The 24,552-nt window shown below is 37.7% G+C and overlaps 1 protein-coding gene across 5 annotated transcripts in view; it reads left to right on the forward strand.

The window, feature by feature from the left end:
- Afg2a (AAA ATPase AFG2A) overlaps positions 1-24,552 on the forward strand; it is a 174,279-nt gene that overhangs the window by 89,180 nt on the left and 60,547 nt on the right. Inside the window, exon 15 of one of the 5 annotated variants that reach the window (XR_013109776.1) lies at positions 527-823. The exons of the other annotated variants lie outside the window; for them this stretch is intronic. The gene's annotated coding sequence lies outside the window, so the exon portion shown is untranslated. The remainder of the gene's footprint in view (positions 1-526; positions 824-24,552) is intronic. 5 annotated transcript variants of the gene reach the window in all.

Consider the following 24,552-nt stretch of genomic DNA (forward strand, 5'->3'; position numbering starts at 1 on the left):
CAGATGAGAGGGAAGGTGGGGAACAACTGGGAAGAGTAGAGGGAAGGAAAACTGTAATCGGGGTATATTATATGAAAAAAAAAAAATGTATTTTTGAATAAAAGAAAAAAATTAGTTTCCCATACCCTAACTTTGTTTTTGAGCATAGTCCATTATAAACCCATATTAAAATAAAATTACAGAAAAGTAGTATCAACTCATGGCCACAGATTTTTCTACCTAAAGTTCCATTTATTTAGTGATACAGTTTCTGTTTCAGAGTTCAGGAATTAGAATGTGCTTTAGTTTGATAACTTTTTTTAAAAATTTGAGATCCAGAGGATATTATTAAAAACATAATTACTAGAAGCTAAAATTGAAAAGTTATAAATACATCTTTAGTCTCCCTTGATTTTATTATTTTATTATATAAAGTGGGTCTTAAGGCCCTCCAGAACCACATAAGAAAAATTACATTTTCAGTTGTTTAACCTTGGCTTCAGAAGAAAATGGCAAGTCCATCTTCATCTTCCTGGCTTTTTCTAAGTTCACAGTACTATCCCTCCCTGGAATGCCCTGGCCCTCCAGCCTACCTAACAAAGCTGCCTGTGATGGTTTGTATATGCTCAGCCCATGGAGTGGCACTAGTAGAAGGTGTGGCCATGTTGGAGTAAGTGCATCTCTGTGGATGTGAGAAATAAGACCATGCTGGCTAACTGGAAGCCAGTGTTCTGCTAGCATCCTTCAAATGAAGATGTTAAATTCAGCTTCTCCTGCACCATGCCTGCCTGGATGCTGCCATGTTCTTACCTTGATGATGATAATGGACTGAACCTCTGAACCTGTAAGCCATTCCCAATTAAATGTTGTTCTTATAAGAGTTGCTTTGGTCATTTCACAGCAGTAAAACACTAAGACACTGCCTAAAAGCTTCACCCATTTTATAAAACTATAATAATAATTGTTGTTGTTCTTATTCTTGTTTTGAGACATGGTCTCTATATGCTAGAACACACTATGAAGACCAAGCTGACCTCTTTCTTCTTAGTGCTGTAATTAAATGTTCATGCTACCACTCTTATCTCCCAAATGTCAAAACTTTTATAGCAACTGCCTTCCTTTTTAATGTCCTGTGAAGAGATTTGTAGTAACTTCCTTTGTGCTGCTTTTTTTTTTTTTTTTTTTTTTTTTTTTTTGTCCAGTTCTCTTACATATCTCAGTCACTAAGAATATATGATGCTCCTTGTAGGCAAGGACTAAGTCTGTCTTCAACTATGAACCTTTGCACTTTTCTTGCACATAGGATGTGCTCAGTTTAATGTTGCTATGCATAGGTAAATGAAGGACTGTAAATGTGCTTCTACACTAGATTTCAAAACACACACTCTTATCTTTCCATATGCGTTTGATGGTCATCTACATACAAGCATCATTGTATATAGCATGTGCACACATAGCACAGCAGGGTTATTGGAGCACACTCTGCTGAGGTAAGATGAAGGAAGCATTCAAGAGCTCATCTGCTTTGAGATTGGAATTTATAATTGTAAGTTGTGTTTTAACACGTAGCTACTTTTCAAACTTAAAAACAACTAGAAATGTGTATCCTGTCATGCATGCCTTACATGTGCATGTCATACATGAATGCATGCATGCGCAGGAACACAAACACACACCCTGGAGGCATGAAATTTACTTTTAAAAATTAAAAACAAGATCCATTAGCAAGTAAGGGTGCTTCCCACAAAGCCAAAAAAGCTGGAAATGTTATGATAGAACCAGCATGGTGGAATGCGAGAAATAATTCCTATAAGTTGTTCTCTGGATTCCTGTGCATACACAAACATGGAGTGTTTAAATAAGTGAATTTAAAAAGTATTCTTTTTTAAATGAAATAAACCACTTTTATTGGATATAACATTTTTAAAACGTATCTGCTTCTATCTTGAGCAAGGTATCAGTGCAAAGCTTACATGTGCGTTCTCTGTTGTAAAGAAGCTAAGTAAAGGAACAATATGGAACTATAGGGAATAGTTAAATGCTTTTATCTCACTTTGTGGCATAAGAGATCTTAGAAATGCCAGATGGCTTGACACATCCTCTTAAAGTCAGAAGCAGAAGCAGTCTTGACTTTTGATCTGGCACTAATTCTTAACTGGATTACTAAGAAAATGGGTAGTATACAACATCACCTCTGAAAGAAAGTCTCTTAAAATTAAGTTCTTTTTCTTTTATTGAAATGATTCTAACTGAGGGATGATCTGCCCCTCTTCCTTGAATATCTAGAGATGCTTTAGATGTCAAAATAGGAGTATTACTGGCACCTACTAAGCATCTTGCTGTGCACAGGCATGCTGGACTCTCCCAGGGTATATTATCTGGCCCAGACAGTGCTGCTGGGTTGAGAAAGATGGCTCCTCGATATTTTTGATCTCCTGCTTTTCTATCTCTTAGAGGGACTCATTCACCCGGGAATATTGTGTCTGCTTAGTTTGTTCTTTGCTGTCTTCTTGTAGATTTTCTGTAAGTATGCATCCAGTAACTCAGTGCTTTTTCTGGTTTGCTTTTCCAACCTAATAACCAGGTTACACTGGTGTTAATTCATTTTTGCTTTTAAACAAAAAAGTAGGAAACTTTGACTTCGTGCCTTAATGTTGAGGAAAATCACCACTCCTGTCGGCTTCCCTATCTGTTCTCCCCAGATGCCTGATTTTGGCTGGTCCCCTTGATCCCTACCTTGACTTCTCACTCTGCTCATCGTGTTTCAACACTTACTACCTAGTTGGCTTCTGTTGGTGTGATCTGAGTACATTTTAATCATTTGCTAATATTTGAACTTTACAAATAAAATCGTTCTTAGTCCCAAGATATATATTGATTATTCATTATTTTTTCAAAAGTATATGTTGGTTGATATGTTTAATAGAAGCAACAGGCATTGTTCTGTGTAGCACTCTTGCCATTAATGTGGGAGATACATCTCTTCTTCAGTAATTATACTTCGCTATACACCAGTCTTAAAATTCCAGAAAAATAGATGTCACATTTTGTTTCATCTACTTTTTATCTTAGCACTAATGACAAAGGACTTAAAATAATGGAATCTGCTTTCTGTATCTAAACTCATCTGATTTCATATCAAACAAGATTTCATAAAAGTGAGTATAGGACTCTGAAGCATCAGTGTCTAGTTAGATTTCTGTCTTTCCTGTGTTTGTATAATAGAGCAAGCAAAATGAGACATGACTGAGGGGCACCTCTGTTTTCTATCCCTCCTCCAGTGAAAGGGCTTTTTCTTGTCACAAGTGGTCAAGTGGGGTTAATAATTCTAGTATTCACAGAAATAATGGAAGAATTGACTAGGGTTGAAGGAAGTTTGGGTGCTACAGACAAAATTATTAGAGTCACGTGTTCTGTAATGCACAATCATGAGGAAGATTCCCAAAAATTATCATTTGGTTGTGAGAAGAATTTCAGTAAGCCAGATTGCACATGAACACAGCCTGAATTTCTTGAAGACCCATGCTCACTATGCTGTATCAATTATAAGCCGCTCCACAGAATGGTTTAAATCAATAAATACACCATTCAAAGTGAGATTACATTGTGTTTCATAAAAGTGGCACCATGCAGAAGAGATATAAGCCAGCTCTCCATTCTTCAAATATCAACTATAAGAATAAGTTCTTTTTCATTTATGACTCTGTGTATGTGCACACATTCATAATTGTATTCCCACAGAGACTAGTAGAGGGTATTGACTACCCTGGACCTAAAATTGCAGGCAGTTGTGTGTCACCGAATGTAGGTGCCAGGAATGGAACTCCAGCCCTCTGAAAACACCAGATAGCCCCAGGGTTATACTTTGAAAACAAACAAAAAAACATTTTTTTGTATGTGTTCTCGACCAGTCTGAAGACTTTTTGTTACTAATGTACTCACACATCTCCTGATGCAGATATGGACTATGGAATACAGGGGTATGCCTGTAATCTACAGTGCTATAGAGTCTTCCCAATGCCTAATGGGGGGAGGGGAGCTCTGGGGTTTTTACCTAGACAGCCTTTTTGAGCTGTGATGCCCCCTTCTCTCTTCCTAGACCTGTAAATTTGTTGAGGGCAGGGATGGGTGGCTAGTTTTCCATCCTTTGGTAGCTGTTTCCAAGACTAAGGACTGCTGTCACACAAAGGTAGCTCTGAACTCTAGTCTTTGGCTCCCTTATAACATGCTAGGTTTCTTATTTCTTCAGTTCATTGAGGTTTATTTTTGTTTTGATGCAAGTTCTCATGTAACCCAGGTTAGCCTCCACATTCTAGAAATATAGCTGAAGTTGTCCATGAATGTAAGTCTTCCCTCTGCATCTCTAGAGTGCTTTGATTGCAGTTTTGCACCACCACACTAGGTATATGTGGTGCTGGGTATCAAACTGAGACATTGTGCATGCTGGCTAAGCACTGTACTCAGTGAGCAGATTCCCAGCCACAAGCTCCTATCCTTAAAGTAGTACTTACGTCATTAACAATTTGAGTCTTATTACTTTGTGCTTACTCTAATTAAGATTAGTTTTTATTTTTAAGGGAGTATAGTTTTCTTCTTAAATTCAAATCCAGTTTTTACATTCTACATTTGATTAGGCCTGTCCAAGAAAATATATTTTAAATAATGTTGAATTCAGCATTAATTTCAAACATAAATTGTAATGTTTGTCTTACTCAAGTTAGTAAATAAGAAATAAATCTAGATATTATCTAGAAAAGTGAATAGTTCGTTTATTTTTATTGCTTTGCTTACTCAGTTTTTAATTCTTTTGAGAATACCAATAAACTCTGTGAGAGGTCTTGGAAATCTGAAGCTTTTAGTAAAACTTTGCTGAAACACGATTCTATAAAGAAAGTTGTATGATTTGCTGATAACACAGTGTTGCTGATTTTCCAGTAAGACTGTCATCGGTGTAAATGCACTTTTAAGATCTTTACTGTGCCTAGCTTCAGCAAGCATTGTATTTCTAGGGTGCAGGTCAGTTGGTGAGAGCTTTTCTAGCATGTGCAGTGAGTGCTGAGTTGAAGCTCCAGCACTGCGTAAACCAAGAGTGGTGGTCTGCATCTTTATTCCTGGCCTCAGGAGGTGGACATAAGAGGATCAAAAGGTTCAGTGTTTTAGTGAATTTGAAGCCAACGTGGAATATATGAGAATTTTGTCTCAAAAGAGAAAACGTTACTTCAGATTAGTTTGCTCAGAATTTATCTACTATACTCAGAAAACTTGAAGCAGTATTTTAAAAGTTTGTCTTTCTAAATATCTCTAATCTGTAAGCTTTTGTGTAGTCAACCACATAAAATGTTGATGTACAATGTAATGCACAAAGTAAATTATTAATGAACTATCCTAATGATTTTTTGTATGCTGAATGTTTTAACAACAAATTTATCCTTAAGGAAGCACAGAGAAGATTAGCAGATACCACTGTTACGGTAATTTAACATTTGTAAAGCATTTAATGAGACTGAGACACAGCAAAACTGTTCTCTTGTGTGTTACTAAACAGAGCTTCATTAGTCTATAAAACATCAGAATCTAAACTTCAGAATGTGTCTCAAGAATTGGGCACAAATATGTCATCTTGAAAATAAGAAGGCCCAGCAGTGGTGCCACTCGCCTTTAATCCCAGCACTTGGGAGGCAGAGGCAGGTGGATTTCTGAGTTCGAGGCCAGCCTGGCCTACAGAGTGAGTTCCAGGACAGCCAGGGATACACAGAGAAACTCTGTCTGGAAAAAAACAAAACAAAACAAAAAAGAAATAACAAATGTGTATATCCTACCTTAGGTTTGACTGAGAACAGACTACAGAAATAGTCTCAAGATCTTAAGCCAAGAAGGCTTTAAAATGAAAGGAATAAAACAAAGGAAGAAGAGTCAGTGGCACAGAGTTACTGTTCCTGTGTATTGAAAGATACGGTGGAACAAAGTAGGCATTCTTCTATACTTTCTCCTCTTCCTTGGGCAAAGAGTTTTCTGTACTTAGTGAATCATATGACTTTATTAAGCAACATCTTGAAATTACTTAAGCGAAATTACTTAATTCCATCAGAAACAGCAGGACTGGAAGAAAGAAGCAAGTTTGGGAGAAGGCCTGGAGAACAAACTCACTGAAATCCCCATTATAGGTTTAGGATATCTTGAGTTTGTGTTCAATTGAGCCATTTTATAAAAGATATTTTCCTCTGTAGGAAATAAAGAATACATAAAAATTTTGGTTACATTTTCACTATAGCCTGAGTTATTTGAATTTGTGAGTCATGTGCTGGCTTTTTAAATATTCAGTTCAAGTGGATGAATGATGCATTATATTTAAGTAAAATCATCTCTTTCCATGATTGTGGCAAGACTTATACTCCGAGGACTAATTGTAGAAGTAGTAAGATGGGAAACCTGAGCTCAAAACAATGTTCCTTACTTATCCATGTGCTCCCACCTTCTGTCAGGGCATTTCCCATAACAGTGTGATTTCTAAAGAACAAATGGGGAAAGAATCCAAAGGTGAGTAACTTTATTTTTCCTCATTCTTCCATTCATTTGCTGCTTTTATTTATTTCTTCTCATTTCTAAAGTATCATGATAGCTTGAGTAAATAGTTAAGAAACTAAAACAAATGCATGAATGCTTGACATAGTTACCTCTAATGCATTTGGGTTAGTCAAGTAAAAAGCAAAGAAATAAATGTAGCAAATTGCTGATATTATCTAAAGATTTGATCAAAATTGTTCTCTTTTCTTGACCTCGCTTTTTATTGTCAGAATGCAATGTCTATTGTTAAAGTTATTTAACTGATGAGATACTCTAGATGCAGCCGTCACAGAAACAAAGCTCTATCAGGTCAATATTATAAATTTCTAATAATTTTCTTACAATAAAATAAATAAAACTTAAATTAAAAAATTGCAGATTCAACTCTTTAATTCTTGCTAAGTGAAAGAATATCAACAGTAGATATTTCAAAATACAGTGCAAATAAAAAGAAGGATTGCATGTTCACTGTGTACATGTAGTTTTATAATCTAGATTACCAAACTGATAAAATTCAAGTTGAATAATGTCTTTTTCAGATGAGCATCTTAGTCCTCTATGGAAAGAAAAATACAACAAAGCCCTGCCAACAGGGCAGTAGGGATAGGGTTTCCTTCTCTTGCTGCTCTCTTTGCGTCCCTCGTCTTTGCTAGAACATCATTCCACTAACTCTTCCTGTCAGTATTGGTGGCAACAGCCAGTCTGACCTACAGAAACCCACACTTCTCAGCCTGGAAATGCTGGTAATTTATCTCACCACCCCCAGTTCCTCTGTGGATGAGCAGCAGGCTTTCGTTTATCTAAAACACATAGTGCTTCTTACATGTGCTTGGGAGCTGTTGTGAATCCATAAAGTAACTTAGTATAGTTTTTCTGATCACTTCAGAAGGAAGGAAGGAAGGAAGGAAGGGAGGGAGGGAGGGAGGGAGGGAGGGAGGGAGGGAGGGAGGGAGGGAGGGAAAAAATAAGGAAAAGAAAAGCATATATATTTTCATATAAGACCATTATTTCAAAAATCCAAATAGTTTCATGTGTGAATGATGTAAATAGGATCAGATTTGTTTGTTCAAGAAACAGTATGGAGATGGTATAAGAATGAAACACAGGACTCAATGAAACAGGAAATGTAACTCTGTTACAGAAGCAATGCTGCCATTGTGTTCCTCCATGTCCTGTTAAGAAGCATTGCACGTGGCACACAAAGTCAGGAGGGAAGTTACATTGCTTTCCTCAGTTTTCCTGAGCATCATCTGAGAGCCGGGGGGACTTGTATGTTCAGAATAGCAGTGCCTGTTACTTATTAGCTCATATTTTAAACAAACTTTACAGATCCTTAGTTGATATAGCTGAGAGCACCTGAGGGGCTGGTACATATGCAATCTATTCGAACATTTCTTTGAGAATGTGTTTGCCATTGGTTACCCAGTTGGAGTGCTGGGCCCTCCATCTGGGTTTGTAATGGCTCCTTTCATTGTTTGACTTAAGTCATGATGAGAAAGCAAGCCTGTTAGTTCATGTACGAAGAAAGTTCCTGCCCGAGCATGCTGTACTCTTGACAGAGGCTGCTCTTTACCTGTCTTGGATAACTTGTTAACCTCTCCAAGGCAAGGGAATTGTGACAAGGTGTCAGTTACTTTCAAAAGTAAATAAATCATCGGCTTTGAGTTGCATTTTAATAATAATATATCCTTACGTGACCATGATATTGAATCATATGTTTTGTGGTGAATGTTCTACTTTCAAAGTAAACCAGTTTAAAAAGTACAATTTAGACAGTCTAGTAGCCTAGTACCCAGGGGAATATTATTAATTTACAGCATCAGATCAGGAAATACTAGCTAATCAGGAATTATAGCTAATATAGCTATAATGTATACATTTTTATATTTAAGAAGTTTAAATGTTTCAAGAAACTATTGTAAACAGCTAAGTACTTTGTTTTGCGTTCACCCACAAGTTAGAAATTTGGGGAATTATGTTAACCTTACTCTGGGAGCAATTCCTCACAAGGATAGAAACATCTATTGGCTAATACTTAACAATCATCTATATTTGACAAGGTTTATCCCAGAATCATAAATTATAATTTTTCATTAAAACAATAGAATTGCTCAATCATTAGTTTTATCAAGAATAAAATAGTCTGTAAATATGTTGCAGTTTGGTAATATCTGTCAGTTAGCTTAGGACTCTTCAAGTATGTTTTGCAAATGTGCTTTGCTGAGCAAAACCTGGGTGCTTCACTTTTAGTTTCATATGTTCTTCTGATTTCCAAAGCTTAATCCTGAGTCACACAGGCTGGGGAGGGGGAAAGCCACATGGCAACTCAGGCCTTTAATCCCAGTTCCTACAAGATTTTGATGCTAGTCTAGACTGGACTGGACTACCTATCTCCAAAGAGTAAAATAAACATACATACATACACACATACACACATACACACATACACACACACACACACACACACACTATACTAACTACTCATAAATTTGATGAGAGTGACGAGTGAAGTTGGTTGTTTTAGTTTGTTCTTTGAAAAGTTCATCCAGTATACTTTTTATCAATTTTTCCCAGTTTCCAGTTCTTCCTAGGTTCTCCCCTCAACACTACTCCCATTCAGTTTCTCCTTTAAAATATAATGGAATCTGATTTATATTGACCAAATACTACTTAACATGGAACCTACTCTAGAATATAGTTGATAAACTTTCCCAACTCCCGGCAGCTACCATTTTCAGATATCTTCTTTGCTAAGAGTGGAACTTCGTATCCGTTTCCCCTCTTTGTTGAAATTTGACAGGCTTGAGTTTGTACAGGTCTTGTGTATGCCATTAGAGTCTCTGTTGTTCCTGTATGCATGCACACTGTTGTGTCTGGAAAGTGCTGTTTCCTTACAGTCACCCATCACCTCTGGGTCTTAACAATCTGTAGAAGAAACCCCCGCTTCTACATAGATTCCTAACCTGGAAGCGAGAGGTAGCAGACATCACACTCCAGATCTAGCAGCTTAATTTACAGTTTGGGATTGACTGGCCTCCCTAAGTGCCATTGAATCATGCAGGGTTGTGAACCTCTCTAGGGCTTCAGAGAAGAATCTGTTCTTTGTTTTTTCTGCCCTCCTGAGAGCCCTGGCTTCTTGACTAGACTCCTTTCTCATCTTCAGAGCTAGCAAAATTGAATCTTTTTTGCCCCTTCTTCACATCCATTTGTAATTGTTTTAATGTTAATGTGTAATTGTTAAAATATCTTATCATTGAACTCAGCCCACCCAAACAGTTAGAATAAGCTCCCTGTATTATCAGGTTTACAGCCTTACTTTCACCTCTAACAGCCTTCTTTACCAACTAAGGTAGCATTTCTAGGTTCTGGAAGACAGCTTGGTAGGGCCAGGGAGTGTTATTCTTCCTATTATGTATGATAAATTTACGTTTGATTGATTTAAAAAGACTATCTTCCAGAATGACTGGTTAATTTTACATTTCTGCAAGCTATAAGAGAAATTTTGTTTCTTTCTGTTCTTGATGGTATTTAGAGCTCCTGTATGTAAGCAGTGATAATTCAATTCCAGTGGTTTCTCAAGTACCCATTTACCACTTATATTTCCTAAATTTTGAAATATCTTTGTGGCTTTGGTCCATTTTCTAATTAAATTGTTCACTCTTCTACTGTTATTTTGAGAGTTCATCATGTCTCATAAATGTACATCCTTCATTTAATATTTATTTGTAACTCCAATTCCAGGGGAAATTACAGGAGTCTGGATTTCCTCTTCTAGTGTCCAAGGGTACTTACTACCCACACATGGTACACAGACAGGCCTTGAGGTAAAACACTATACACACAAAATAGTTTAAAAAATAATTTTTAAAGAAAGAAAATTAAATTTTTTTTCCTTTGTCATTGCCCATTTGCATAATTATGTCAGTATCTTCTTGTTCTGTGGTTTGTATATTGGTGTTCTTCAGTTTTATTCAAAATAATAGTTTTTCGGAATATGACATATAGTAATATGTCAAGTACTTTACTTTAGTGGTGTGTATTAGACAATGAACTTCATAATCAGATAGTCTTTATTCAGTTTCCACACTAATTTGGCAGTGCTGAGTCACCCTGTCAGTACTATTGCTACAGTGTGATGGTGATGGTGTACTCTTCATACACCATGGTATGGGTGATCTTCAAAAGATGTTGTCTCCCTATAGTGCGACTGTCATATTGTTATGAGCACCTCCGGGGTAATATAAACTACAGTTTCTGACTGTAAGAACATTTGCTTGGTTGACAGACAAGAGGACTTTCCAGAACACTTAAACCATGACCCAACCTTTCCAGTTCCATTGAAAATGTTACTTGAGCTCTTTCTTGTCCTTTTATTTAAGATATTATGTTAAATTTGAGGAATGTGAGTATAAATTGTTTCCTGACAGCTGGAAAGTATTAAGAGACATGAATTCTCTGGGATATTGGTTTTAAGTTCAGGTGACATTCTCTCCTGAGGATAACATGTGTCTGTCTGTTGTATTCTTGTTCACTTACTGGATGAAATATAGTATAACTGAGAAAACAGAATGTTAAGCCCTGAAGTTGAACGATTTAAATATGTGCTTATTCTCATGAAATTTTCAATGAGAAAATAGAAGCCAGTAATCTTTATTTAACTTTATAGAAGCTCACATAGTTCTGTGTTATTCTTTGTATCCTGTCCTGGATGATAGCATCTACAAGTTATCAGAAAACCTGAAATACAGCAAAGGAAACTTGCTGTAATGACTCAAACAAACGGATCCATTATCATGTATTATGTCTTAGTGTCCTGCATGTCCCTCTCCCCTACAGAAGATTTTACTCCCTGACTATTAGTGCCATTGTTTGACATAAAATAAGGAAATTCTAACTCTCTAGTCTAACTTAAGCCTATGTATAGTCATTTACCCCACCTATGTTGGTTTTGCCCATTCTTTTATAAATATTTTTGCATTTGCTGAAAGGTGATATTAGTGATAATGAAGATGATGATGAAGAAGGAAAGTAATAAATAGTTTGCTAGGTCTTTCTTCTTTTACCATCTGATACATTTCATGTACTGAAGAACTTGACTCAAAGGGAAGTCTATTTGGTAAGCCAAGCATGTCTTCCTGCTGGTGGCATAGGTAATAAAAGAAATGAGTCTTTAAACATGTGTTGGTGGGTTGATGAGGTGATAAGGGAAGGAAATTGTGAATTATGAAGATGCATACCTGAGAGAGTTCTATTTAAAATTAGCTTCTCTTTCATTTCTGTATCAAATGCTCTAGTTTAAAAAAAAATGAAAATAACATTATTTTCTATAGTATCAATTCACATTTTTGGGGTTTCTTAGCTAGCATTAACTCACACTACTTACATTTATGTTTCTATATACAAGCAATGAATAATTTGGAAATAAAATTCAGAAAATATGGATTTCCAGAAGGACCACTAAATTTATTCTTGGAATTTTGTTTCTATCTTGTTTTGTTGTTGAGACATGATAACATGTATCCCAACTTGGCCTCAAAGCTGCTATTTAGGAAGCTGAGGCAGGAGGATCACAAATTCAGACTCAGCCTAGCACCTCACTGAGATGTGGTCTAAAAGTTTTTAAAAGGCAAAAAGAGGCCTGAAGACATATATAGCCAGTGATTAGGCACTTGTCTAGTATGTGTGGGCCCTAGGTTCAATCCCAGTACTATTAAAAAGTAAAAGAATACTATTTATAGCAACAAGAAAAAAGCAAAACCTACAATAATAAATTTGTTTAAGGAGATAAATAACTATGCTGTGAGAACTACAAAACATTCCTGAAAGAAGTTGAAGATGTAAATGGGGAATGCCCTACACCCATGATCCCAAGACTCAGTATTAAAATATATGTACTACCAAAAAAGAAAGGCTGATCCTCAAATCAATATGGAATATTAAGGTGTCCAGATGATCAAAATGGTATGGAAAACAAAGATTAAAATTGGAGGACGTATACTATGACCATGCTGCATTGAGCTTCTGGTGTAAAAGTAGATTTTGTATGAACTAGTGGAATAGAATCAAGTAAAGAAACATTTGCATTTTGACAAGAATATTAAGGATTCCCATGTATGAAGAAAGTTCATACCCTCCTGTTAACACCATATATAAAATTAACACTCAGAAGAATGTATGGGGATAAATATTAATGACTTTTAAGTTTGAGAATGGATTGTTAAGCATGACATCAAGTGCATAGAAGTGAATGTGTTTGATAGATCTTCATAAATTTTAAACTGTATACCCAGACCACAGTGTTAAAAGTATTCTTTTTTAAAAGCAGATTATTAATTTAAACAAGTTCTGTAACTAATTCGAGTAAGTAATCTAAAATAAAATTTGTTTCTTTTCTTCTTCTAACTATCCTCTCTTCATCTGGAAATTGTCAGGCTTCACAGAGCTATTAGTTAGTTCTATGGCTGAAAAGTCCCAGAGTCTTTGAGATAAAGTACTAGGACAATGCGAAGTATCCCTGGCAAGCCTTTTGATTCTCCTGCCTCTGTCTCCAAGTTATGATTACAGGTGTGTGTCACTGTGTGTTGCATCTAGTTCTTCTTTTTTATTAGGATTACAGATGTGTGTCACTATGTGTTGCATCTAGTACTTCTTTTTATTATTCATTAATTTGTTTATTAATTCACTTTATATCCTGATCTCAACATCCCTCCCTCCTCTCTTCCCAGTTCAACCCCCTTACCTCCATCATCAGGGCTAAGGGTGTTCTTTCTCACTGAGACCAGACAAAGCAGCCCAGCTAGGGGAAGGGGAACCAGAGACAGGCACCAGGGTCAGAGGTAGCCCCTGTTCCAATTGTTAGGGAACCCACATGAGTACCAAGCTTTACATCTGCTACATTTGTAAGGAGGCTGAGGTCCAGTCCTTCATGTTGTTTGATTGATGCTTCAGTCTCTGTGAGCTTCCATGGGCCCAGGTTATTTTGCTCTTTACTCAGCTATTAAAAACAGTGACATCATGAAATTTGCAGGCAAATTGATGGAACTAGAGAATATCCTGAGTAAGATAACCCAACCCAGAAAGACACACATAGTATATACTCACTTGTACGTAGATATTACCCACAAAGGACAAGATAACCATGCTATAAACCACATACCCAAAGAAACTAAGTAACAAGGAGGGAGTAAGAGAAGGGTGCTTGAATCTCACTCAGAAGAGAAATTAAAATAGACATTGGGAGTGGATGAAGAGTAGGAGAGTGTTGGGGGTGAGAGGGCTGGGAGAGAAGGAAATTGGGGGCAGGGGTTATCTCTGGAACAAGCCAGAGACCTGAGATGGGGGTGACCCTAGCTGGGACTTGTAGCAGCTGAGGATATGGAGCCTGAAGTGGCCACCTCCTGTAGGCAGACAGGATTCCCAGTGCATGGAGGCAGATACCAACCCACCCTCAAAACCTTTAGCCCAAAATTTGCCCTGCCTACAAGATGCACAGGGTTAAAGATTGAAGGAATTGCCAACCAATGACTGACCTGCTTGAGGTCCACACCATGGGAAAGAGCCAGCCCCTGACACTATTAATGATACTCTGCTGTTTGCAGACAGGAACCTAGCATAACTCATCTGAAAGGCTCTATACAGCAGCTGATAGACACAGATGCAAAGACTCAAAACCAAACGTTAGGTGGAGCTCAGGGAGTCTTAGGGAAGAGTCAGGGGAAGCATTGAGAGAGCCAGAGGGGTCAAGGACACTGCATCTAGTTACTTCTATCAACATTAAGAGATAACCTATTCTTTCATAGTTCATTGTGCTGCTCTCCTCTCACTCTCAGATTTACTTTTTCCTTTTTTTATATATGAAGCTTTGTAAAAGATCAAGGATGGTGATCTTATAGATAATACAGCCTTGTATCTGTACATTGAATCTCTCAGCATCCCATTCTTCACAGTCCCTGCCAAGACCCTGAATAGTTCTTTTCCTTCAATTCACGTACAAAAAATAATTCATGCCTTCCATTTTCAAGGTCATTGTCTCCAGAAATGTTGAAATGTTTACATAATTAGGGTTATGAACAATATAACAAGCAAGTAAGCTTAATTTTTATAGTTTATTATTCTCTTAATTTCCTTATCACTAGCTTACCAGGAATTCTTAATACATGGGTAGTTCTAAAGAATCAAAGAAATTCATACATACATAAAGTGTATGCACATTTTCAGCCTGTTCTTTAGTCCCTTGGCATTCATCCGGGAACCCTAGGTTTCCTATCTTATCTGTTTTAACTATTTGTAAAACTTTCTGTGGTATGGGTAGTCAGGAGAGAAAAATGTACTGTCAAGGAGCAATTTTATTAGCAAGGAGGAAAAATTCTCAAAGTACACTTAAGTAGAGTGAAGTGGAAACTTCCATTTTCTTTGGAAAGTCAGCTGTATCAAAGGATGTTTTTCTGAAGCAGACATGTGAAGGAACATTTTGCTGAAGCAGACACAGATGAAGTAATGTTTTGTTAAAGCAAACACATGAATGGATGCATGATGTTAGGAATATAAATATAACCCAGGTGACAGTGGATGATGTTGGATGGTATTGGTATGCCTGGCCATTATTTAATGGTCATTGTTTGTCATGACTTCATAGAAAGAAACACCAAAAAAACTTTGCGTGGTATTCTGGTGGCATCTTGCAGCTTCCATGACCTTGGGCCAGTTGGCAGAGTGATGTCAGCTGATACAAACTCTTGCAGAATTTTGCCAAGACAGACTCACGTAATGAGGCAAGACCCATGGGAGGACACGTGATGTTTGGAGGAAGTATAAATAAGACCCAATGGACAGTGGTGGTGGGCCTACATAACTAGCTTTGCAATGCTTCCTTGGTCTCATGTCTTTGACTTCACTTCATTGAGAGAGGCATAATAGGGCTTTCCTGGTCGCTCCTGCTGACTCCTGCTGATTCTGAGGATGCTTGGCTGTTTCTGCTGGGTCATGCCACTGCCGCTGATTCATGTTTGTTATTCTGAGGCTACTGAACTGGACTACTGTTACATATACTGACAACGTAGATTAGATTTGGTCTAAAGAACTATTTTTAAACAGGTCTACTTCCCTCATATCCTAATAACCTTTCTTTTTCCACTTCCTCAGTGGGAGGTGGACTAGAAGGGAAGTTAAAACATTTTAGAACCCTTATTAGAAGTAAGATGTTAAAAATGTAAGCCTACAGTAAAAAGAGAAAGAAATGTAAGAAAGTAACGTCTGAGAACATAAGAACATCACCTGACAGTGCATGCTGCTGCCCAGCATCCTTCAACATCAGTAGCTTCGAAGCCTAAGCAACGTGTTTACAATTTAGTGCAAATCTTTAGTAGTTTAATTTTCTCAAATAATTTTCTCCCATAATACTGTGTCTTTTAGTGGATGAGTTTGGAATTGTTCAATCATAGAAGGGAAATTCTGGACTAAAGGAGAAAATAGGAGTTAGGTGTGCTCTCAAGAATGTTTTGTTGCCTGGATTATTACCTCATCTCTTCATTCCTAGCTCCCATTACCTAAACTGTTTTCCAGTATCCTGCCCAGTTTTCCTTTTCTCTTTTCTGATTAATAGTTTTCCTGTTTATTTCATCATCTGCTCACAATTCCCCACTATACATTACCTGTATTTTTTTTAATCATTCCAGTTTTTTATTTTTCTCGTTCTGTACCTTTGAGGATTTTTTTGTTTACAAAAAAACTCAGATCTCAAAAAAAGTGCCCTCTAGAAGATAGTGGTAGCAAAATGAGCACCAAAGAGAAAAATGTTGACTTAGCTTAAAAACTTGATACTGATTTATATTTTTAATGTAAATGGTAAATCATTCAGTAAGAAGTCAGAGTTACAGGTGGCAGTTTTAGTCCCCAAACTAAAGTCTGTATACATAAATTAATATTTCCAAGATAACTACATTACACTAGGAAGCAAAATTTTCACCCAGAGAGCTATTCACATAGAGTACCATGGCCTCTGCATCTGACTGCCTATTTGTGTACATACTGTTCCACATCAGTATGCTTGACTGTTGCAACCTTGGGTTCAGGATCTCTGAATAGGGTGACAAGGGATTGAAGAAAGGACAGACACTGAAAAGCATGTACAGAAAAGCTGAGGTCAGGTTGTTCCAGGGTGAGCACACCCTCTGCATGTTTATTAAGTATGGGGGAGAAGTTGTCTGGTCTTTGTGGGATACATGTATAGGTGAATATTCTCTAGCTTTAAACATCTGGGAAAGGTCTAGTTGCTAGTGTTTATACCAGTGGTCACTCATTGACACTTGGACTTATAGGAAAGCTCTGCCATGGCCCATAATAGAATTGCTTTTGCCTATTCATCATTGGTCTTAGACCTTGGTCTTTGTATGGCTGTGCCAATGACAGCAGTATGTATTATCACAGAGGACTTCACTCACTTAGGACTTTCTCATTCCCCTTCATTTAACCTTAGTCAAGTCATTATGCCTCTTTGAGCCTTAATTGTATCATGTGATCTGAGTTCAGTGAGAAACCCTTCTAAAATAAGGTAGCAAATAATTGAGGAATTCTCACAACTGCCATCCATACATAGGTACACACAGAATTATTAATACTGGTTTGGAAAATTCTTCTCAAAATGTTAATGGAACCTTTTGTTTATATATTGCTAACCCACCTGTTGACAATCTTTGTAATAAATATAAACATTCTTCCTGTGTATAGAAAGCATGAAGTTGTTTTTAAAATAAACAAAAACCAAATGTGGTATTAGTGATGTGACTCGTGGTTAAACTTGTTTGCAGCACAAGCGTAACAACCTGGGTTTGATCCTTGAAACTCGTAAAGGTAAAAGTAGAGATTCAACTCCATGGGTTTTTTTTCTGATCTCCATGTGCACACATTCACAAAAAGAATAAACAATAATTTTCATGCACTCATGAACATACTCACATAAACACACATACATATAATTAAAAATGAATCTTCAAAGTAAAGGGCGATCTGAAAAGATGGCTTAATGGTTAAGAATATGTACTACTCTTGTAGTAGACATCTTTAGTTTAGGGGTAATGCAATGCCTTTCTAGTCTCTGTACCTATATGCACATACCCTACTGTTGGGCTGTAGTGTGTGTTGGTGTGGGTCCTGTTGGATTGAATTGTGGGTCCCATGTCTGCCACCCCCAAGGGCTAGTGCTGGGGCTCAGGTTCTGTTCAGGGGTGGAGGGAACACAGTCTGTGGTCCCGCAGGAAACGTTGCTCTTGAGTTGGGGGTCCCCAGGCCAAGGCAGCCTCCCAGTGGGCCCCAAAGAAGGGAGATAGTCCATGGCCATAGGCTATGGTCTTAAGATATTTATTGTCATGGTGGAAAATGGATGAAGCTATACCCGGGTATTCTCAGGGCTGGCCTGAGGTTAAATACCTTTGCAAGGAGGAGGGTCTGGGAAGGAATGCTTAATTGATTATGCCCTCTGGCCTTTAAGTATCTCATTAATATGGAGATCTGTCTTGAAGCTCTGTGACCTGTAGTCACACCTCTACCTGTGGAGGGGCTAGTAGAGTGTTGTCTTATGTGACCAATGTCCACAGACCTCTCTCTGGGAGGCTGTAGCTATGTGAAAGAAGCCAGGGTCCTAGGAGCAAGGCCAAACTCCTAACGTCCCTGAGGGTCTCCTCCACCAGGTACCCTGCTGCCTCTCACAGCCCCACACCCTACACTCTATGACACTTTATATGCTATAAAGGAAAGCATTTAATTGACCTTACAGTTCTATGTAGATTAGAGTCCTTGATAGCAGAGCAAAGGCGTGATCACCCACTAGGGACCAAGTATTCAGATGTTTGAGACTTAACAGGGGACATCTCGTTCAACCTTTCTTCCCACCCCCCAAAACCACCACTACACACTTAAAAGAACAGTTCTGTTACAAACATAACTTTCAAAAAGAAGTAAGTGTGGTGATCAAAGCACTGTTGGCACAGGGTAGATGGCACAGCAGTTAGACTGTCTTAGTTTTATCTCAGTCTTAGTTTTATTTTATGGTGTGTGTTCGTAGTGAGGGGCCATTATGGCAACCTGCTCCTGGAAGTCAGGTGGCAATCTTGGGTGTCAATCCTTTCTTTCATTACAGACTTTCTGAGATTGTCTACTTTCTGTTTCCATTATAAGCATGCTGACGTTAACAAGTTTTTTACTACAATGTCTAGCTTTTTGAGGCTTCTGGGAGTCTAAACTCAGTCCTCTAAACTAGAACGACAGCACTGAACCATCTCCTCAGACTTGTCTATAGTTTGTTTATCATCTAGATCTGAAGTTGCTATTTAATTGCCTTACTTCTGGAAAGAAAAATAATTTTTGTATTCCTTTGCAATTTTGTTTCCAGTTACAGAGGAAAAAAAATCCCTTGGTTAAAAATGAGATAACAGTTTAACAAAATAGATGCTCAGATGGTGTGCTGTATAGTTTTATGTCAACTTGACACAAGCTATAGTCATCTGAGAGGAAGAAACATCAATTAAGAAAATACCTCCATTTTCTTAATTAATGATTGATGGTACATTGTGGATGGTACTATCCCTGGACTGGTGGTTCTACATTCTATAAAAAGGTTCTTTAACAAGCCTGGGAGAGCAAGCCAGTAAGCAGTACCCTCCATGGCCTCTGCATCAGCTCCTGCCTCCAGGGTCCTGCCATGTTTGAATTCTTGTCCCTACTTCACTGATGATGAACAGTAGTGTGGAAACCAGATAAACCCTTTTTAAAAAGTAAAATAACAAAAGAATACCTTAACATAGTGAGCTGGCAACTTAACATAGTGAGTTGAGGGTGAGCACATGTTAGCTGTATAGCTCTTGCCTATCCCAGAACCTCTATGTTAAGACAAAGGGGATTTTTCTTTGGCTATTCTTAGGAATCATCACATTCTTAAAAATAGTACATTGTAATGTACTTCTGTGGGTGTAAAAGTATTCTGGTGTGCCACACATGACTCTTGAGCATTTACTGTCTCCCACACCTCATCTTAGGTAATATAAGGCAATTCAAGTCCATTTCAGAATTACTGAGGAAGAAAAAGGTAGCATGTTCACAGCTGGAGCTGCACATGATTCCTGGGACGTAGTAAACCCGAATGACAGCATATTGGCTCTGCCTAAGATAGTAAAATCTGAAGTCCTGTGTAAGCCTGCAAGGACTAAGAGAAGTAGAAGTCCAGGAGCAGCATGTTGTATTGGATCCTCATCTAAGAATCCCATCTCCATGTCTGCCCCTAAAGATTTTAAACTTTGTTAAATCCTTGTTGTCAGGTACAGTAGTAAGTCTTAATAGAAAATAATAAATACATTTGCCTTATGATCTAGCTTCTGTGTAAGTATGATAAAAGCTGGCAACTCATACAAGAAAATGAGATCTACTTCATTGAGATACACACTGGTCTTTATATGACAAAAAATATCTAGAGGTGTTATGATTTTTTACCAATTTTGCCTTGAAAAATAAACTTCACATTTCTCCAAAAGGTCATCTTTACACTATTATCTCTCTGAACAGAGGTGGTTTTGTGTATATTTGATAAATCTAGCACCAAATTCATGTTAAATTTGTCTTTTTTTTAATTTTTTTGTATGAACATCTTCTTGTGTGTGCGCATGCATGTGTAAGCTAGAGATTGTCAGGAGTCTTCCTCTATTGCTTTTTTGTTGCATTTATTTATTTGTTTGTTTGTTTATTTATTTATATTTGTACTCGAGAGCACACATACGTGCTTACACATGCCATGGCAGGCCTATTAGAGTTGGTTCTCTGTCACACCATGCGTATCCTAGCAGTTCAACTCTGGTTGTCAGGCTTGGCAGCAAGTGCCTTTACTCACTTAGCCACCTTGCTAGCCCCCCACTTGCCTTTCTTTTAAAAAGAAAAACAATTTTTATTTTATTTTCAAATTTTTCCATCTTATTTTTGAGATAGTCTCTCACTGAACCTGAAGTCCTCCCAGTATCTCAGAGCACAGTTTTATTGAATAAAATTAACAGCCACAAGATATCCAGAGATAATAAAGTATATTCATCAGTAAATATTATAAAACTGGGCATATATGAGAATTTGTATGGGCACATCAATTGTGTACACTGTTGAAAAAGAGAAATATCTTTTACTTATTGTAGTAAAATCACTTGATACAAGGTCTGACTTGTTAACAGACTTTTAAGGTTATGCTGCTTTGTTGATGACATGTAGATAGATGACCTTTAGTAACTATCTTGCTTTTATGGTATCCACATGGCACCAGCATACCATATTGAGTACTTAGTTTAGAACTCTACCATGCTGCCCAGATTAAGGTGCAGGCCCCACTCGCCAGAGTGCTGCAGATGGTGAGGGGTAGAGCCAGCTCTCCTGTTCTCATGACTTGGGGACCAGCTCTCCCACCTGCTGCATGTGGTGACGGGTGAGGGAGTCCTTACCACTACCACCCATTTTTATGAAGATCTTATATTTTAACTTACACCTAGTCTAAGGAATGTTAAAATACAATTTTGAAATCAAGAGTTGAGGGCACAGAATCAAAGTATAGTCAGTTTCTTGTTCATATTCTTCTGACTGTTGACATTTGACCTCTTCAGGCTCCCATTTCTTTTCCTATAAACTACTTCTGAATGTTACAAAGAAGATCGCATAAACACCACAGGAAAGAATTTAACACATGAACTAATACTCTTCTGTAACTTGTAAACAGAAATGTGACCAGTGTGTAGAAGACTCAGAAAATGGATTTCTTGTGTACATCAGTAGTTTGGGGAAAGGAACTGGAATTGTCTGGAGTACAGCTCAGGGAGTATAGACAGTATTGCTCCATCAAAGACTCCTGTGAAGGATTGTCCTGTCTTCAGGGAGCTGGAGCTGTAAGAAACCAGTGGTGGAGGCTTGGGGTAGAGGACTAAGCTGAGAACAGATGTTTCTGCTCACTAACACCATCCACTTGTTCCATTAACAGCCTGTGAGTGTACTGATTTAGAATATTATAAAACAGAAATATACCAGGAATTTTCCTGTTTCTTTCAGCCTTCTGGAAATACTTTTTACTAAGTGAATTTTATAGGAACACTTGAAAGATTAGTTGCATTGTTTTTCTTCCTTCTGTGGCTTTTGAAAAGGCAGATTTCTGTGTTATAATGGGGAGAATTAAAATAGTTGTAGGTAAGAAGCTTGGCTTTATGAAAGGACCTGTCCTTTAGATGTAGGTGAAGACATGTCAGACTAGTAAAGGAAGGTAAGAGGCCGAGTTGTTCTTGTTCACTTTTCACCCTTAAGGCTGCAGTGCTCTGAGCTGCATTCCATTCCTTTTGAACACCTGCTGTAACATGCATCAAGTCTTTTCTTGCACAGTACTATAGGGTTTTGCAGAACTGAGCAAGCCCAGCATCAGACAGAAACTTTCAGATTGATTGATTGATTTGTTTTAATACAAACATATGCTTATATGTTGGCACATAGAAATATTTTTTTAAGAATTGTTTTTCAAAGAATATTATAACCCTGGCTCCTAATGGTGTCCCTGGCACATTGTAGACACTCAGCTGGTGTCAGTGGGATTGATCTGCTTTGAGAAGCTTCAAGCTGGACAGAGCCATTGGCCAAAGTGTTGGATCACGAAATTAATTTAAGTACTGGTTAGAAGGAAGTTCTAATTGGTAGGTATCATTGTGTTTGCAGACTTATGAGCCCATTAAAAGAATGTTTGTCTTTATCTCCTACACAATAGAAAGACATTGTCAGAAAGGATTGTCTTGTAATGAGTTAAGTCCTTTGCCCTGAAATTGTGTTAGTCTCCTTGTTTCAAGCTGTGCTTCATTCCTGTATTTCTTGCATGCTGCATCCAGAACCATAAATCAGACTTCTCACATGATTAAAAGTCCTCCACAGTTTTCTGTAAACTGTGAGATTACCTAACATGTGCAATGTCATGCATGTGGATTTTTCCCCACCTGCTTCCATATCTCCATGTTCCTGAGTGTCCTCCACTGGTGTTTCTTTCCCATATGTGTTCATCATTTGTCATAGATAGAAAAAAACTAGATGAAATCACTATCCTTGGCTGTCTTGGTCTTCCTGAAGCTGAATAAAGCAGTGCCTTGGGAGTGGTCTGTCCCTGTCACGTGGAATGCCTCGCTGAATGGGCTGCATGCTGCTGTACATGTTCTTAGCAACCTTACCTTCTCAACATGATGAACTTCACTTTGTGATTTAAGGCCTAACTCTTTGACATTAGAAAATATTTGCGGATATTTAAAATCTATTTGACCATTTTGTTTGTTTGTTTGTTTGTTTGTTTGTTTCCAGACTACTTTAAATAAATAAATCCTAACTTAGGAGTTCTTTTCATTTTTGGACCCAGATGTAATAATATGGTTTTAAATGTTAATTACCTACTATACTAACAATGATTTTTGTACTTGTTAAATTTTTTGTACATTTATTTATATGGGGGAAATGCCAGTGGTGGGGATTTAAGAATGATCCCCATAGACTCATATGTTTGAGTATGTGTTCATTGATGGTAGAATTATTTTTTGAAAAGTTAGTAGGGGTGGTCTTGTTGGAGGAGTTGTATGTCAGCGAGGGTGGACTTTGAGGTTTCAAAAGAACTCTAACCATTCCCAGTATTTCGGCCATGTGGTTATGTCTCAAGATGTGAGCTCTCGTATTTATATCCATTCGGTTCCAGTACCATGCCTGTTGCCATGATAGTCACGAACTCTAACTTTCTGAAACTAAGCCTCAAATTAAATATGCTTTCTTTTGTAAGTTGCTTTGATCATGGTATTATGTACAGTAATAGATGTGTGTGGGGGTGGGTGGGTGGCTGGGTGTGGGGGTGGAGGGGGGTAGAGAGAGAGTGTTAGTTGGGGAGGGGCAAGACTGCAGGCAGAAAAGCATCCAGCAAGGCTGTATTTGCTCCAAGAGGCTTTATTGACTTGCTCAACTGAGTGAATATTTATTAAGTGGCTCATGAATGCCGTGGTTGAACAGATGAGTGAATGTGGTTTCTGCCATTCTTTACAGTCTGCAGTCTGTTGGGAAAGACCATAATTAAACACACAAATATAATGAAAAAGACCAAGTAGCTATGATGTTGGTAGAGACTTGGTAGTAGTGTTAACCACATGTACTACTACTATGCTAGAGTTAGGGAAGAAGAGAAGTGAGTACCTAAAGCTAAGGTTTCTTTGAAACAAACAAGACCTGCTACATGTTACCCTATTTTGGAGGTTTTCTCCATGAATGGAGGGTGCCTCATTGTTCTTTTGATTTAGGGGTGAAGACCTGACAGTTCTCCTGTCCCAGAGGAGTGCACACCATTTTCTTACATGCCCCTTTTCATTCTTTCTTTGGTTTGGTTTGGTTTGGTTTTTCAAGACAGGTTCTTCGTATTTAGCCCTGGCTAACATAAATTCACAACAGTCTCCGAAGTACTGGGATTGCAGCTGTAATGACACCATTATTAGTTTCAGAGTGTCTGTTTTAATATTTTGAACTACATGAGTATTTTCCGTACTGATTAACTTTGAATGTTTGATAAAGTCCAAGCATTAAATTATAGAACTTATAAAACAGAATGGAACTTGTAACTGCCGTTGGGTTTCACAACAAACTTTCAATGTTTTGAATTCTTTATATACAAATCATAAAGAAAAATGTATTGGTTTTATAAAGAATATGTTTGCTTAGGTGGTCATGTAATGTATGCTATGGAGGATGCCATGTAGACCCTTAGAATGGGGTCCTTTTAAGTCATCTGGCTCTGGTAGAAAACAATATGCACAAGGCCCTGCATTCCATCCCAGTACTATAAAAAAAAAAACAACAACAACATCGTAATGGATGCACACACATACAAAAGGTCATGTAATGATATTGTAATTCCTAATTTGGACACAAAAACAGAATTCAGTGACTCCCTTAACTGTTGACAAAAGTGAAAAACTTTGCATATCTGAGTATTTGAGG

The sequence above is a fragment of the Arvicanthis niloticus genome, chromosome 4 (genome assembly GCF_011762505.2).
Source record: "Arvicanthis niloticus isolate mArvNil1 chromosome 4, mArvNil1.pat.X, whole genome shotgun sequence".
Taxonomy (NCBI): Eukaryota; Metazoa; Chordata; class Mammalia; order Rodentia; family Muridae; genus Arvicanthis; species Arvicanthis niloticus.